This window comes from Sciurus carolinensis, chromosome 6 (genome assembly GCF_902686445.1).
Source record: "Sciurus carolinensis chromosome 6, mSciCar1.2, whole genome shotgun sequence".
NCBI classification, from domain to species: domain Eukaryota; kingdom Metazoa; phylum Chordata; class Mammalia; order Rodentia; family Sciuridae; genus Sciurus; species Sciurus carolinensis.
This window is the reverse complement of record NC_062218.1, coordinates 143,189,530-143,203,435: the sequence shown is the minus strand read 5'-3', so window position 1 is coordinate 143,203,435 and position 13,906 is coordinate 143,189,530. Positions and strand designations below refer to the sequence as shown.

The following is a 13,906-nucleotide window of genomic DNA, read 5'->3' as shown; positions in this document are numbered from 1 at the left end:
GAACACAAGTTACCCTGAAGCGGGGTCGGGTGGGGACTTTTGCGACCCTTACGCAGAACAGATCCTGGAACTCAGGGAAATAAGGATAATTCACCTTAACCATAAAATCTGTAAGAACAGGTTCCAATCAGAACCAGTCAGCATGGGCCAAAGTGACCCACAGTGGTGGTGGCAGTGGGGACTTAAAAGTCTGATGTTATCCTGCAGTCAGTCAAAAATCAAGAGCTGGACCTGAGTGGGGCTCTCTGGAAACTTCCCTGGGACCCCCAATAAAACTGGAAAGCAGGAGAGGCACCCTGTCCCTCTTTTCTTTGAGAGGACTGACGCTCTGCCTTGAGAGTGTTCCCTTTTCCCCTTTCCTGGCCCTTCTAGTAGACTCATGCCTGTACTCTGAGTGATGAGTCTGACATATTCTGACTTGATGGCAAGAACTGGGGATTCAAAGGGGGCCTTCACGCTGCCTCAGTTTCCCAGAAGGTCCCAGTCCTGTAACAGAGACATCATCTTGATGACATTTCCATTCCTCAGATGCCCCAGTACCTGAAGCAGACAGACTCCTATTTGTTCTTATTACATACGACAACATTTTCCTTTTTTGCTTATTTTCCTGTGGGTTGGATATGACCCATATCTGGAGAAGTTGTTTGGAATAAATATCAAAGATAGTCCCTTTCTACTTAAAGTCTCAGCCTTAATATTGGTGTCTTGGATTTTAATCAGCGTTAGAACCCTTTATGAAAATTCTAGTATGACCAAAACAAACACACGAACAACCCCAAACCAAAAAAACCTCTCTAGCTTACATCATTAGTAGTTTTCCCCCTAGGATCAGGAGAAAGGCCTTGTGCACTCGCAATTTTTATTCAACACTATTAGAATTTCTAGCCAGGGCAACTGGTAAAAAAATGAAATAAAGGAAATAAAGATCTGATAGAAAAAGGCAAGAGTGTCTTTAACTGCAGATAACATCATTACACAGAAAATCCTGTAAATCTGCAAAGAAGCTAGAACAAACAGGTAAACTTAGCAGGACTTCAGAATACAGGTCAATATTTCAAACTCAGTTGAACTTCTATATACCAGCAAATAAAGAACAACTGGAAAATGCAATTAAAATGGTAAAACTATCAAATACATTGCAACAAAAGAAGTGCAAAATGGGGTTGGGGATATAGCTCCCTGGTTGAGAGCCTGTTTAGCATGTAGGAGGCTCTGGATTTAGTCCCCAGTACCACACACACACACACACACACACACACACACACACACAAACTGCAAAATGCTACTCTAAAAAATAGAACATTGTTGAAAGAAGTTAAACACCAAAATAAATGGAAAGCTAGCCCTTGTTCATGGATCAGAAATTGTTAAGAAGGTAATACCTCCAGAATGGATAAATAGATTTAATGCTGTTATAATCATGGTCAACTTCTTTACAGAGACTAATAATTAACAAACTGATCCTAAAATTTATATGGCAAAGCAAGGGATTCGGAAGAGCAAAACAATCAGAAGACTCACATTTCTTGATTTTAAAACATGCTACAAAACTACAGTAATTAAGACAGCGTGATAATGGCAGGAAGACAATATAAGTCAATAGAACAAAATTGAGAATCCAGAAATACAACCCTCAGATTTAGGGTTGACTGATTTTGCTAAACCCATTGAATGGGGGAAAGAAGAGTCTTTTCAACAAATGGTGCTGGTACTACTCGATTTCCACATGCAGAAGAATCAGGTCAGGGGCTGAGGGTGGAGCTCAATGGTGGAGCCTTGCCCAGCATGCACAGGCCCTGGGCTTGATCCCCAGCACTGCAAAGAAAAATGATAATAATAAAGTTGGATCCCTTCTTCACCTACTATGCAATCAACTCAAAAGAGATAAAAGGTCTATATGTAAGAGTTAAACCCATAAAACTTTGAGGAAACACAGGGGTAAACTTCATCACGTTGGACTAGACAACTGTGTCTTAGGACACAAATTGTCCAAGCACAAAAGAAAAAAATAAATTATACACTAAACATTTTTTATGCATCAAAGGACATTATTAAGAAAGTGATGAGAATAAGTGGATGATGATACATAACAGGGGGTGGGAGGGAGGCAAGAATGGAGGAAGGAGGGATAAGAATAGAGGAAAAAGAGGGGTGGGGAGGAGGTGGGGGGAAGGAAAAATAATAGAATGAGACAGACACCATTACCCTATGTACATGTATGAGTACACAAAAGGTGTGACTCTACTTTGTGTACAACCAGAGAAACAACAGTTGCACCCCATTTGTGTACAATGAATCAAAATAAATGAAAAAAAATGATGAGAAACCTACAGAATGGAAGGAAACACATGCAAATCATGTGTCTGATAAAGGATGCACACATGCAGAACACAGAGAGAACTGCGATCACTCAGTAATGAAAAGAAACAACCCACTTAAAAAGCCAGCAAAATGCTTTTAGAAAAAATGTAGTGGTTCTTGAGGATATTAACAATAGAATTTCCATATGATTCCACAATTCCACTTCTAAGTATATACCCCCCAAATTTGAAGGCCGCATTTTGAGTGATCCAAAAATGAAATTACAGAATAGCTAAATTCACAAAGATAGAAAGTAAATTAGTGATTGCCAGGGTCGGGACAGGGGAAGGAGCAGGGGCTATTAATGGGTTTCCTTTTGGAGTAATATTTTGGAACCAGATAGAGGTGATGGTTGTATAACACTTTGAATATGCTAAATGCCATTGAATTGTATCTTTAAGATGACTAATTGAGTGTTATGTGTATTTTACCTCAATTTAAAAACTGGGAAAAAGATATGAATGAACACTTTTCCAAACACAATGCAAAATGGCCAACAAGAACATAAAAAGATGCATGATAGCATTAGTTATCAGGGAGATGCAAATTAAAACCACAGTAAATACCACTCTATGCCAGCAAGAGGGCTATAATCACAGTCAGACAATAACAAGTGTTGACAAGGGTGTGAGAAACCAGAGCACTCACACACTGCTGATGGGAATGTGAAATGGTGCAGCCACTCTGGAAAGTAGTCTGGAACTTCCTCAAACAGTTAAACACAGAGTTACCACATGACCAGCAACTCCTCTTTAGGAATAAACCTCAGAGAGATGAACATACACACGCTCACAAACAAACACTTGCACACCAATGTTTCCAGCAGCAATATTTATAATAGCCTCAAATTTAGAAACCACCCAAATGTCTATCAACTGGTGAATAGATAAAGAAAATGTGGTAATAAATGGAATACTATCAGCAATACAAAAAGGAGTGAGCTAATGTAACAATATGGTTGACTCTCAAAAATATTATTCTAGGTTACAGAAGCCAGAGAGATAAGACTAGCTATTGTAAGCCAGGTGTGGTGGTGCATGCCTATCATCCCAGCAACTTGGGAGGCTGAGGCAGGAGGATGGCAAGTTTGAGGCCAACCTCAGAAACTTGGCAAGACTCTGTCTCAGAATTAAAAAGGGCTGGGAATTTAGCTCAGTGGTACAGCAACCCTGAGTTCAATCCCTAGCACCATAAAAAAAGACTTGATATTATATAATTCTATTTATATGAAATTTCTAGAAAGGCAAAGCTACAGAGACAGATCAGTGGCTACATGGAGCTGGGTTGTGGGTGGGGACTGACTGCAAACAGGCACTGAGGAACTTTTTGGAGTGACAGAAATATTTAAAAAGTGGATTATAGTGATAATTCCACAACTACATTTATTGAAAAATACACTGAGTTGCAGACCAAAACTAGATGGTTTTTATGATATGTAAATTATATACCTCAATAAGTGTAAAGTTCTAAAAAAATTGTATTTCTCTATAACAGCAATAACCAAAAGGAAAGCTGAATAAAAATAGCACTTATGGTAGCCTCATAGATAGGCCAACCTAAATAAATGGAGGGATGTCATATTTATAGATTGGAAGACTCCCTGTTGTGAAGAGTCAGTTTTTCTTCAAACTAATCTATAGATTCAGTGCAGCCCAAATAAAATCACAGTGACCTTCTGAAATTGATAGAAGTGGGCATGAGGGAGCTCCCTGGGGTCAGTATTGTTCTCTAAGGTTTATCTGGGCACGTAAAGGACCTAGAAGAATCAAAATAATCTTGAAAGAGAACAAAGGTTGAGGACTCACCGTAATTTCAAAACAAATTATAACTAAAATAATCAGAATAGTGTGGTAGCTGCTGAGAGTGAACAGAGGTGGATAGAGCAGAGCAGAGGTCGGAAGTGAACCCCATCTTGTGACAAAGGCATCGAGGTACTTCAATGAGGAAATAGAGAGGTTCCAACAACTTACACCAGAACAACTGGATAAAGGTATGGACAAAAATGAGCCTCGGTTCCTACCTCATAACCATACACAGAAAGTAATTTCAGATGGGCCGTAACTGAAGTATAAGAGCTGCGGGTTCCTGAAGAAGGCACAGGAGAATACTTTGGTGAATTTGGGGCAGGAAAAAAATTGATCAACCTAACTTGATTAAAATTCAGAACTTGCTCTCCAAAAACTTGCTCAATACAAGACACCGATAAGGATGCGACAGGGCAGGTCACAGGCTGAGGGATCGTTGTGACACACATAGCTGACAAAAGCCATGTATCCAGTATATATAAAGAATTCCTACAAAGTCAGTAATAAAAAGACAACCAAATTAACAATGGGCAAAACACCTGAAAAGTCATTTCACAAATAAATTGATACACAAATGGCCAATAAGCCTTTGAAAAAGGCATTCAATTCACTTGTCACCAGGGAAATGCAAATTAGCAGCAGGAGACACCACTTACCGCACACTTACTGGAATGGCTCAATTAAAAAGAGGAACAGCAGCAGCTGGGGCAGAGGTAGGTCCATCAGCACTCGCGCTCACTGCTGGAGGGTGTAGTGGGCCACCACCATGGGGAGCTGTTTGAACGCTTCTTACAGAGCTAGATACCCAGCTGTCCTACGTGCACAACCCACTCTAAGAGAAATAGAGATCTACACCCGCAGAAAGTGAGTAGCTTTATTTGTAATAGTCTCAAACTAGAAATGGCCTGCAAATCCATCAATAGAAGGGACAGTGTGTATAGTCACACAATAGCTCACCACTCAATAACACAACACATCGCGGATACATCCAACCACACGAGTGAATTGCAAAGTTATGATGTTGAACCAAGAAGCCAGACTCGTACACGAAAGAACTCTGTGTATGACTACACTCATTTGAAGCTCATTCACAGCCAAACCCATCTATGACGACAGAATTAATTCTTTGCCCTTGGGGCGTGGGGATGGAACAGAAGGAGGCACCCGGGAGCTTACTGGGATGAACTTTGTTCGCTCTTGATTGGGGTGTTGATCTTCCAGGTGTACATTTGTTAAACCTTGTGGAACTTTATTCTCAGGACCTCTGTTTGCAACGTTTACCTCAAAAAACAAAACAAAACAAAAAAACCAAGAAATAACTGGTCCAACACATTCTCTCTCAGCTGTGCAAGGTGAGTGCTGTGGAAGTTTTACTGATTAAGAACCAGGAGACGGGGCTGGGCGCCCACCTCCAGCAGAGTGAGCCCATCATTTACCTCCTCTGGGTCTCAGTGTGTCTCTGCGTTGGGGCTTTGGACCAGATGGTTTTCAAGGGCTCCGGGCCTGGGTCTTGCAGAAGCCCCAGAGGCATGTGACCAGAGCTGCTGGGCTTTCCGCTCTGCCAGCCCCTGGGGTGATCACTTCCCTTAAACTGAGCCCCAAATCCTGCTCGGAACTAGGCTCAATCAGGAGTTAGAGCTGGAGGGGTCCTCTAAATCAGCAGATGTGTCCAAATCACTCCCAGGGGCAGCCACCAGGGCACCATTGCAGGCAGGTGTGATTGGCAGACCCAGGGTGGCATCTGGAAGTGTTAGTTCTACTTGGCCCTCAGGTGATTCTGATGCACAGCCAGATCTGGAAGCCGCATTCAGAAAGTTGAGGCCAAAAGAAGTGCAGGGACCACCACTGGCATGTAGTGAATAGTGAGCTGTTTCAAGTTCTGGTTGGGCATTTTCTTTTTCTAGCCTCTTAGAAAAATGAATCATTTTTGCTGGGAAGATACATGATCTGCAAAGAGGCTTCACATATTTTATCCCCCTTGGCTCATACAACCATGCTCTGTATTTGACAGTCTCCCATTGGACGGATGACAAAACTGAGGCTCAGAGAAACCAAGAACCTTGCTCATGGCCACACAGACAGCGAATTGCTGGCTCCTCTGTAGAAAATGGATGCTTTCCTCAACCTCTGGCCCTCAAATACTACTGTCATGATTTTTGTCTCTTCCTCCTACTTTATTACAATTTTCTTAGTAGTTTCTTAAAAATCAATTCATTTTTAAAATTAAATTTTGTTAGATTCAATTTATTTTAAAAAGGAAACTTTAAACACTTACCACAAATGAAAAATTGGTATCATTGATAGCCCAGAGCTAATAAATAAAAACCCCCAACAACTAAAAATAAAATAATGGTCTTAGGTTTTTGCCGGATACTCCAGTCTTCCTGCTTGTGAGCTCCAGGTCTGCTCGGCCTGTCAAGAAGGAAGATGTGGGAAACCACTGGAGACTCTCCATGTGAGGTGTTGAGAAGAAATGAAAGAGAATTGGAAAGAGAAGGCTTTCCTGCCACATGCTCCGGGGGTGCTGATCTGAAGTCTCTGGACCACTGGAAATCACCCTGGGTGCCCTGGGAGACGCTGCTCCAGCCACTCTGGTTTGCCCTTCTGGAAACTTGGCATCTTGTGGGGTGGAGCAATTAAAATATGTGCAGAGAAAAGGTTATCTACACACACGCAACCAGAGTGGAGGAGGCCAGAAACACTCCAGCTCTCTCCTTGCTTGCACACGAAGATTAATATGGCTTCCCTCGCCCTCTCCCACTTCTCTTTAGAACAGTGACTTTGTAGAAAGCAGAAATCAATTTGCCCTAATTGAGGGACTAAATCTTCCCCAAAGAGACCTTCTTGGGCAATGAGACAAGTCAGCAAGAGGCATGATCAGGCTCCAGATACGCCGCTGTTCAGGTAGCAATGCTGTCTTTAGAAAAAGAAAAAATCCATAGTCACTGCCGGGGACCACCGCTTCTTTTTGGTTAGGTTCAACTGGTAGGTCATTAAAATGAGAATGAGATGATCTCCTGTGCCACACACGCTACTCCCATCAGAGGAGAAATATCACCCGTCCAGCTCCGATCATCCAGGGCCCCGCCAGGGCAGAGCCCCATCACTAAATCACCGCCATCGCAGATGGCTGCTGTCATTACACAGCAGCCATTTAGGACCCTTAACAGCTTGTGGTAAAGTTGGAGTGATTATTTAGGGCCATTATCCTCCTCCTGTCCGTATTAGAAGGTGCATTTACACAGAGTCAGGACTGCGGCCTTATTTTCCCACCCAAGAGAAGACTCTTGGGTTGAGGGCATTGCTTAAGGTCATAGAATCTTAGAGCCAAAAGGGGCTTTAAATGAAGTAGATGATGATCATGATGATGACAATTACAGGGAGCTCCTGCTCACATATGGAGCTTCCCTTCATATCCATTATCTTTGACACTTACAATAACACAAAAGACTGTATTTAATGACCCCATTTACAGAAGAAGATACTGGGGCTCAAAGTGGTGATGTAACCTGCTTAACTCACTGCTTGATTGTAAAGAGCAGGCTCTTCCTACCTGCCTAACCCCATCTCTGCCTCACTTTGGTGGGTCCCTTCATTCTACCCAGAGAGAAGTGGGGAGGTCTAAAGAAGTTAAATGTCTTAGCTAGAGTCATAGAGCAAGATTGGGACATGGCAGATCTCCATCCAGTTCGGGGTTCAGGATTTCCCCCAGTTTCATAAACCCTGGGGCAGGTAAGGCGAACTGGCTTCACTGAATGGGAGTGTAACAGAAGGCTAAAGTTGTGTTAAGAAAGATTCTGAGGCTCTAGCCTGGCTCCCCATCAAAGTACCAGGACTGAGAAAAGAAGTCTGCCTGATGTAGCAGCGGGGTGGCCGCCCTAATGCCACACACCATCCCCGTCCCAGGGGCTGCTCCGCTCGCACAACAATTCAGAAGAGTTTTTGCCTTAATTATCCCTGATTTAGGGAAGGGTCAGGGCCTTCCGACAGCGATGCAGCCGATCCTGAAGGTGGTGAGACCCCACACGGGCCAGGCTTCACGCGGGTGTGAGATGAGCACTTTAAGAGGGCGCACAGAGGATTCTGCGGCACAGGCGCTGGGTGTCCCCAGCGCCCTCAGCACTAGTTCCCCCAAGGCTACCTGTCTGCCTTCCACCGGTCCACACCCGTCCCTCTCCCAGGAGGCTCTCTGCGCCACATGACTGCTGCGCTGCGGGGAAGCCCGCTGCTCTGTCGCCCTCCCTCGGGTCCACCCTGAGCGCAAGCTCTCGGAGCTCCCGGAATCCAGTGGGAGGGGCGTGGCCGGTGGTGTTGGGGCCACTGGCAGGCATCCTGGAGGCCACCGCCCTTCTGTTCTCACTCTCCTGCTTTTGCTGTTGCTTCCTAACAGCTTCCAAATGAACTGTCTGCATTCAGAGCTTTGTTTTAGGATCTTCTCAAAAACCAAACTCAGGTTCCAAGTAGCAGGTATGACTCGAAAGCTCTCCAGACCCGGGTCTAAGTCTGGGAAGCTCACGGCCATGACTTCCCTGCGGAAACTGGTTCTTTGGTGTCCAGTTTCTGGAAATAATGCCCAATCCTTGTTTATTACGTATCCATACCACCAACCCAGGGACTGTACATCTACTGACTTAATCTCGACAGATTCTCTGTCTTTTCTTCAGTACTCGGGATTGAGCCCAGGGGTGCTCTACCACTGAGGCACACACCCTCAGCCTTTTTGAAATTTTATTTTGAGACAGGGTCTGGCTAAGTTGCCCTGGCTGGCCTGGACTTTGTGATCCTCCTGTCTCCAGAGTAGCGGGGATTACAGGAGAGTGCCACCATATCCGGCTCTATAAATACTCTTAAGAGGCAGGTCACTGACTAGTATCCCCCTTTTACTGATAGGGAAACTAGGGCACAGAGAAGTTAAGTAACTTTCCAAAAGTGGCAGATCTTGTATTAAAACTCAGGCAATCTAGCTCCAGAGAGTAGTTTTATTTGCTTTGCTAAACATTGTTTGAAAATTAAGAATCATTTCAAACATACTTGAAAAGTAGAGTAATGAACCCCAGGGGCCTGTCACTTCAGCTTCAGAAATGATCACCGCTGGGTCTAGTTCACCTTTGCCTGTGCCCCTGGAATAGTGCTGAAGCTAATGGAGTCTGTACTTGTAAGAGAAAAGCCAAGGGGGTTTTAAGGCAGAGGGATGTTACAATGTGGACTGGTTTAGCTCTTGTCCCTCGCTCAAGAGCAAACCCAGGGAATAATCTCACTGCTGGGCACCTAGTATCTTCTCAGGAAATACTCGGTTATTTCACTGGAATCCCCCAAAGCCAACACAAGGAGGATGGGGGCAGGCGCCATCAGTCTGGCATTACTGGAGAGGAAACCGAGGCCCATGGAAGAACGGGTCTCCACCAAGTCTCTCTGGTGAGGTGTGGGGAGGACAAGAGTGGAGACCTGCACCTCCCCCGCCTCCCTGACATGCTGTCCTGAGCTCTCCCTCCCTGGTTTGCTCTCTTCTCAGGGACTCTTAGGACTCCGAGGTTGGGTCAGTGGTAGCACAGGAAAAGCTGCTTCAGGCTGCATTTTGTTCTCTAAAATGATATGCTCAAGTCCTAACTCCCGACACTTGTGGAGGTGACCTCATTTGGAAACAGGGTCTTGGGGGATGTCATCTAATTATGACGCAGTCATCCTGGATTCGGGAGGGCATGGATCCAATGACTGGGGTACTTTAGTAAGGGAGAAGTTTGGCCAGACAGAACACCATGTGACAGTGGAGGCAGACACTGATGTGTCTACAAGTCGCAGGATGCCAAAGTTGCCAGCGACACCAGAGGCTAGGAGCAGACAAGGGAAGAGCCTCCTCTAGAGTTTGCAGAGAACAGAACACTTTGATTTTGGTTTTCTAGGTTCCAGAACAGTGATAGAAGTAACTTCTGCTTCTTTTTTCTTCCCCAGCACTAAGCTTCTTTTTTTAATTTTAGAAGCATATTTTTGTTTTTAATTGGCACATAGAAATTGTACATATTTATGAGGTAACGTGTGACATTTCAAAACCTGTATACAGTGTGTAATGGTCAGATCAGGGTAACTGGCATATCCATTGCCTCAGACACTGAGCATTTCTTTGGGTCCCTTCTGTCGCTTTAAGCCACCCAGCATGTAGCTCTTTGCGCAGCAGTTCGAGGACTCCAACGTGGAAGCGGCCAGCTTCACACACGCCTTGCAGCAGCGACCTGGCGGGATATGATTACAGCTCTCTGTTGCCTGGATCCCCGCAGTGTATGGCCCCTCTTCAGTCTAGTCTGCATACCTGCATGCAGCAGTTTGGGTGGTCTCTAAAAAGAGAAGTAAATTGCATCCTATCGCCCTTCCACTCCCCTGTTTAAAACCCTCCAGTGGCTTGGAAGGTCCGGTGTCCTTTCCAGGGATGAAAAGGCTGTGCATAGTCAGTCTCTGCCTCTTCTCTAACCTCATCTTGCTCACTTCCTGCCCCACTGACCCCTTCCCCAACATCTTCTTTCAAAGACCCCATGATGTTGCCCTCAGCCTTAGGGTCTCTGCCTATGCCAGCCCTTCTGCCTGGATTGTCTGAGATCCCAAACCCCTCCACATATTTCCCTGTAGCTCACTCTTGCACATCGTCAGATCTCAGCTCAAACTTTGACTTCTCGAAGAACTTCCTGACCTCCTGGACCAGAGCAAGCGCCCACCTCAGCCCATCACAGAGGCCTGGAACTTGCCCCCCGTGGCATCCAGCTCAGATCTCTGAATCACCTTTGTGCAATTTCTCACTCTGTTTTGGTCACTAAGTTCCCATCTCCAGGAGGGCAATTTGTGGTTGCTCGGTTCACCAGGTGTCCTCGTGCCTGGACGAAGCCAGGGGCTGCTGTGAGTCACTGCTGAGTTCTCCTGCATTGTTGTGTCTGATTTTACACAAACCCCACGGGGAAGCAGGTCTCAGTCCATTACTTTGAGATGAGAGAAGTCAAGCAAGAAGACGTTTCTGTCCCAAGGTTGCATAGCCAGCAAGCTACCTGCCGAGGGCAGGACTTGAATCCAGTTTGGCTCTTCAGGAATCTTCACTGCCCCGGCCATCAATGAATTCCTAGGTGCAATATATGAGTTTCAACCTCTGATGCCACTGACTGAGCCTGGCAGAAACACCTGCGAGGAGCCCCGTGTGTCCTGCGCTCTGGCAGGGCAGACCTTAAGAAGATGGAGCAGAGGGCAAGTGTGGAGCAGGTCACAGCCCAGATAAATCAGCATTGCTCCTGGGCTGGGTCTCTGGCCTCCTGGAGGGTGGGTCTAACAATGCGAAGGCTGCTGTGGTGGGAGAGGCTGGGGCTGGCTCCTGGGACCTGGAGGTGTTCTGGGTCTTGTCATGTCTTGGCTCCACTGGATTTCTGGCCATTAAAGTGTCTTGCTCATCTGCTTCCTGGGATGGATTTACTCACCTGTAAGTCTTAGACGATAATTTCTAAGGTGCCAATAATTCCTTTGGCGAAAGGGGAAGGCCCGTGGTAATTGAAAGCACCTCCCTTTGTCCTGCTGTGCCACTCAGGTATTTTCTAGGTAAAGGAAAAATTTTCAAGATGCCATGAACCCTCATTTTCATTACCAATGTCATTGTGGTAATTTTTTTAAGGGCATACGGTGAACCTAGCTCTGTGTCATCCTCTCATTTCATTCCCAGAACTCCAGGAGGTAGGAGCTGATCACACTCTTGTCTTTGAGGGAAACTGAGGCTCAGAAAAGTTCTATGCAAAGCTACCTGCAGACAGTTGGGAAGTGACCAGGTGCTTGCAAAGCTGGTGTTATTAACCATGCAGTCGCACCCCCTCTATGCCCCTGGTCGCTCCACTTTGCCTGGCAGGGACCAAGTTTCCAGTCCCTAAGTCCCAAGTCTCTGGGTTGACCAGGGTTTTCACTTGCTTGAAAAGCTTATAGACAGGTAAATATAAATAGCAGGAAAATTCAAGAGAGAGGTGAGGAGGGAAAGCTAAGATGCACCAGGATGAGTGCTGGCCAGTGAGTCTCAGGGATGAATGCCTTGTTTACTGTGTGGACAGGGAAGCAGACTGGCCCTTCAGCAAAGATCCTATTCTTTCTGCAAATCCATGGAAGAATTTCAGGGAGTGGCAGAGTTGAAGGAAGCCTCACAGTTCAGCTAGAAGACCTTCTTCATTCTCCTTAGACATGGGTCTGCTCAGAAGATAACTTAAGCATAATGGACACTTTCGATGTGGCTTTGGAAAACCAGCCCTTTCTTGCTCTGCAAAGGTACTTCTGCTAGGGAGAGTTCAGTTCAGTTTAACAAGGAGCATCACCTGAGCTCCTGTGTGCCAGGAGCTATGCTGGGCACATTCTTCTCTGCTGATCTAATGTGGTGGTTTCCTAAGCTTCATTCCAGACCAGATGCATCAGTGTTACCTGGGCACTTACTGAAAATGCCAGTTCTTAGGTCTCAGCCTGGACCTTCTGAATCAGATAGGTCCACTGATCTGGATTTTAATGAGCCTGCCAAGTGATGCTCATGCTTGATGAGGTTTGGGAACCACAGATGAAACAATGCAGAAAGTGGGCTCAGAGAAAGAAACGAGGCCAACTTGATCCCATTAGGATCTCAAAATGATTAAAAAGAGAACCCCAAGCTTCCTGCTAGAATAATGGGAAAACTGAAGTTCTCCAAGTCATCCAAGACATTTACTGCCCTCCCCCACCCCAGTAAGCCTGAGAGGGAGGGGTGCTGGCTTGGATGCCTCCTGTTATGGGCTGGGTCTGGACTGTCCCCCTGAGCCTCATGTACTGAAGGCTTGGTCCCCAGTGCAGTAATGCTCAGAGGTGGGGTTTTTGGGAAGTGACTGGATAATGAGAGCTCCAACCTCATCCATGGATTAATCCATCGATGGATTCATAGCTGAGTGGAGGTGAGACCTAGTTGAAGGGAGTGGGTCCTTGGGGGTGTGCCCTGGGGACTATACTTCGTCCCTGACACCTTTCACACGCCCCCTTCTGCTTCCCAGCTGCCATGAGGTGAGCAGTTTTGTTCTGCCATGTCCTTCCACCATGATGGACTTCCTCATCACAGGCCCAGAAACAATGCAGCCAGCCGACCAAGGACTGAAACCTCTGAAGCTATAAGCCAAAAGAAATCTTTCTTCCTTTAAGTTATTTTTCCCAGGTATTTTGTCATAGCAATAAAAAACTATCACACCTGTCATCTTCCTCCTGTCTCCCAAATTGGCCCTCAGAACCAGTGGTCACCACCCGGCCTGGCTTTCCCCTCACCTCCCTCCTCACGTGCCTTCCCTCACCTCCTCAGAAAAGATCTGAGGAGTGACTGCACTCCGGATAGCGTTCCCTGCAAGGGTGCTTACGCCCAGCCCCACGAGTCCCGGGGGGGGGTTGGTTTTAGGAGGCTGCCTGGGCAGTCTCACAGTTCCTCATTCTACACATCTGGGAAGAGTGACTTTCAAACTTTTTGACTACAACCCATAAAAAGTACATTTTACATTGTGACCTGAAATGCCATTCATACGGATGTACACACACATATATTACTAAAATATAAAAGCCCTGGGATGTGCTTTCTATTCTATCCTCTGCATTCCTTTTCTGTTAACATCTGGGCTTGACGATGCTGTAAACTGGTTTCATGACTTTCCTATAATGAGGAAAACCCTGGCCTAGGGTTCCTGGACTTACAGTGTTAGAAGGTGACACCCTTGATCCTGGGACAGGCGATC

The 13,906-nt window shown here is 45.7% G+C and overlaps 1 protein-coding gene across 3 annotated transcripts in view; it reads right to left on the bottom strand.

Moving 5' to 3' along the window:
* Galnt10 (polypeptide N-acetylgalactosaminyltransferase 10) overlaps positions 1–13,906 on the bottom strand; it is a 229,412-nt gene that overhangs the window by 48,783 nt on the left and 166,723 nt on the right. The gene's annotated exons all lie outside the window — the stretch shown is intronic.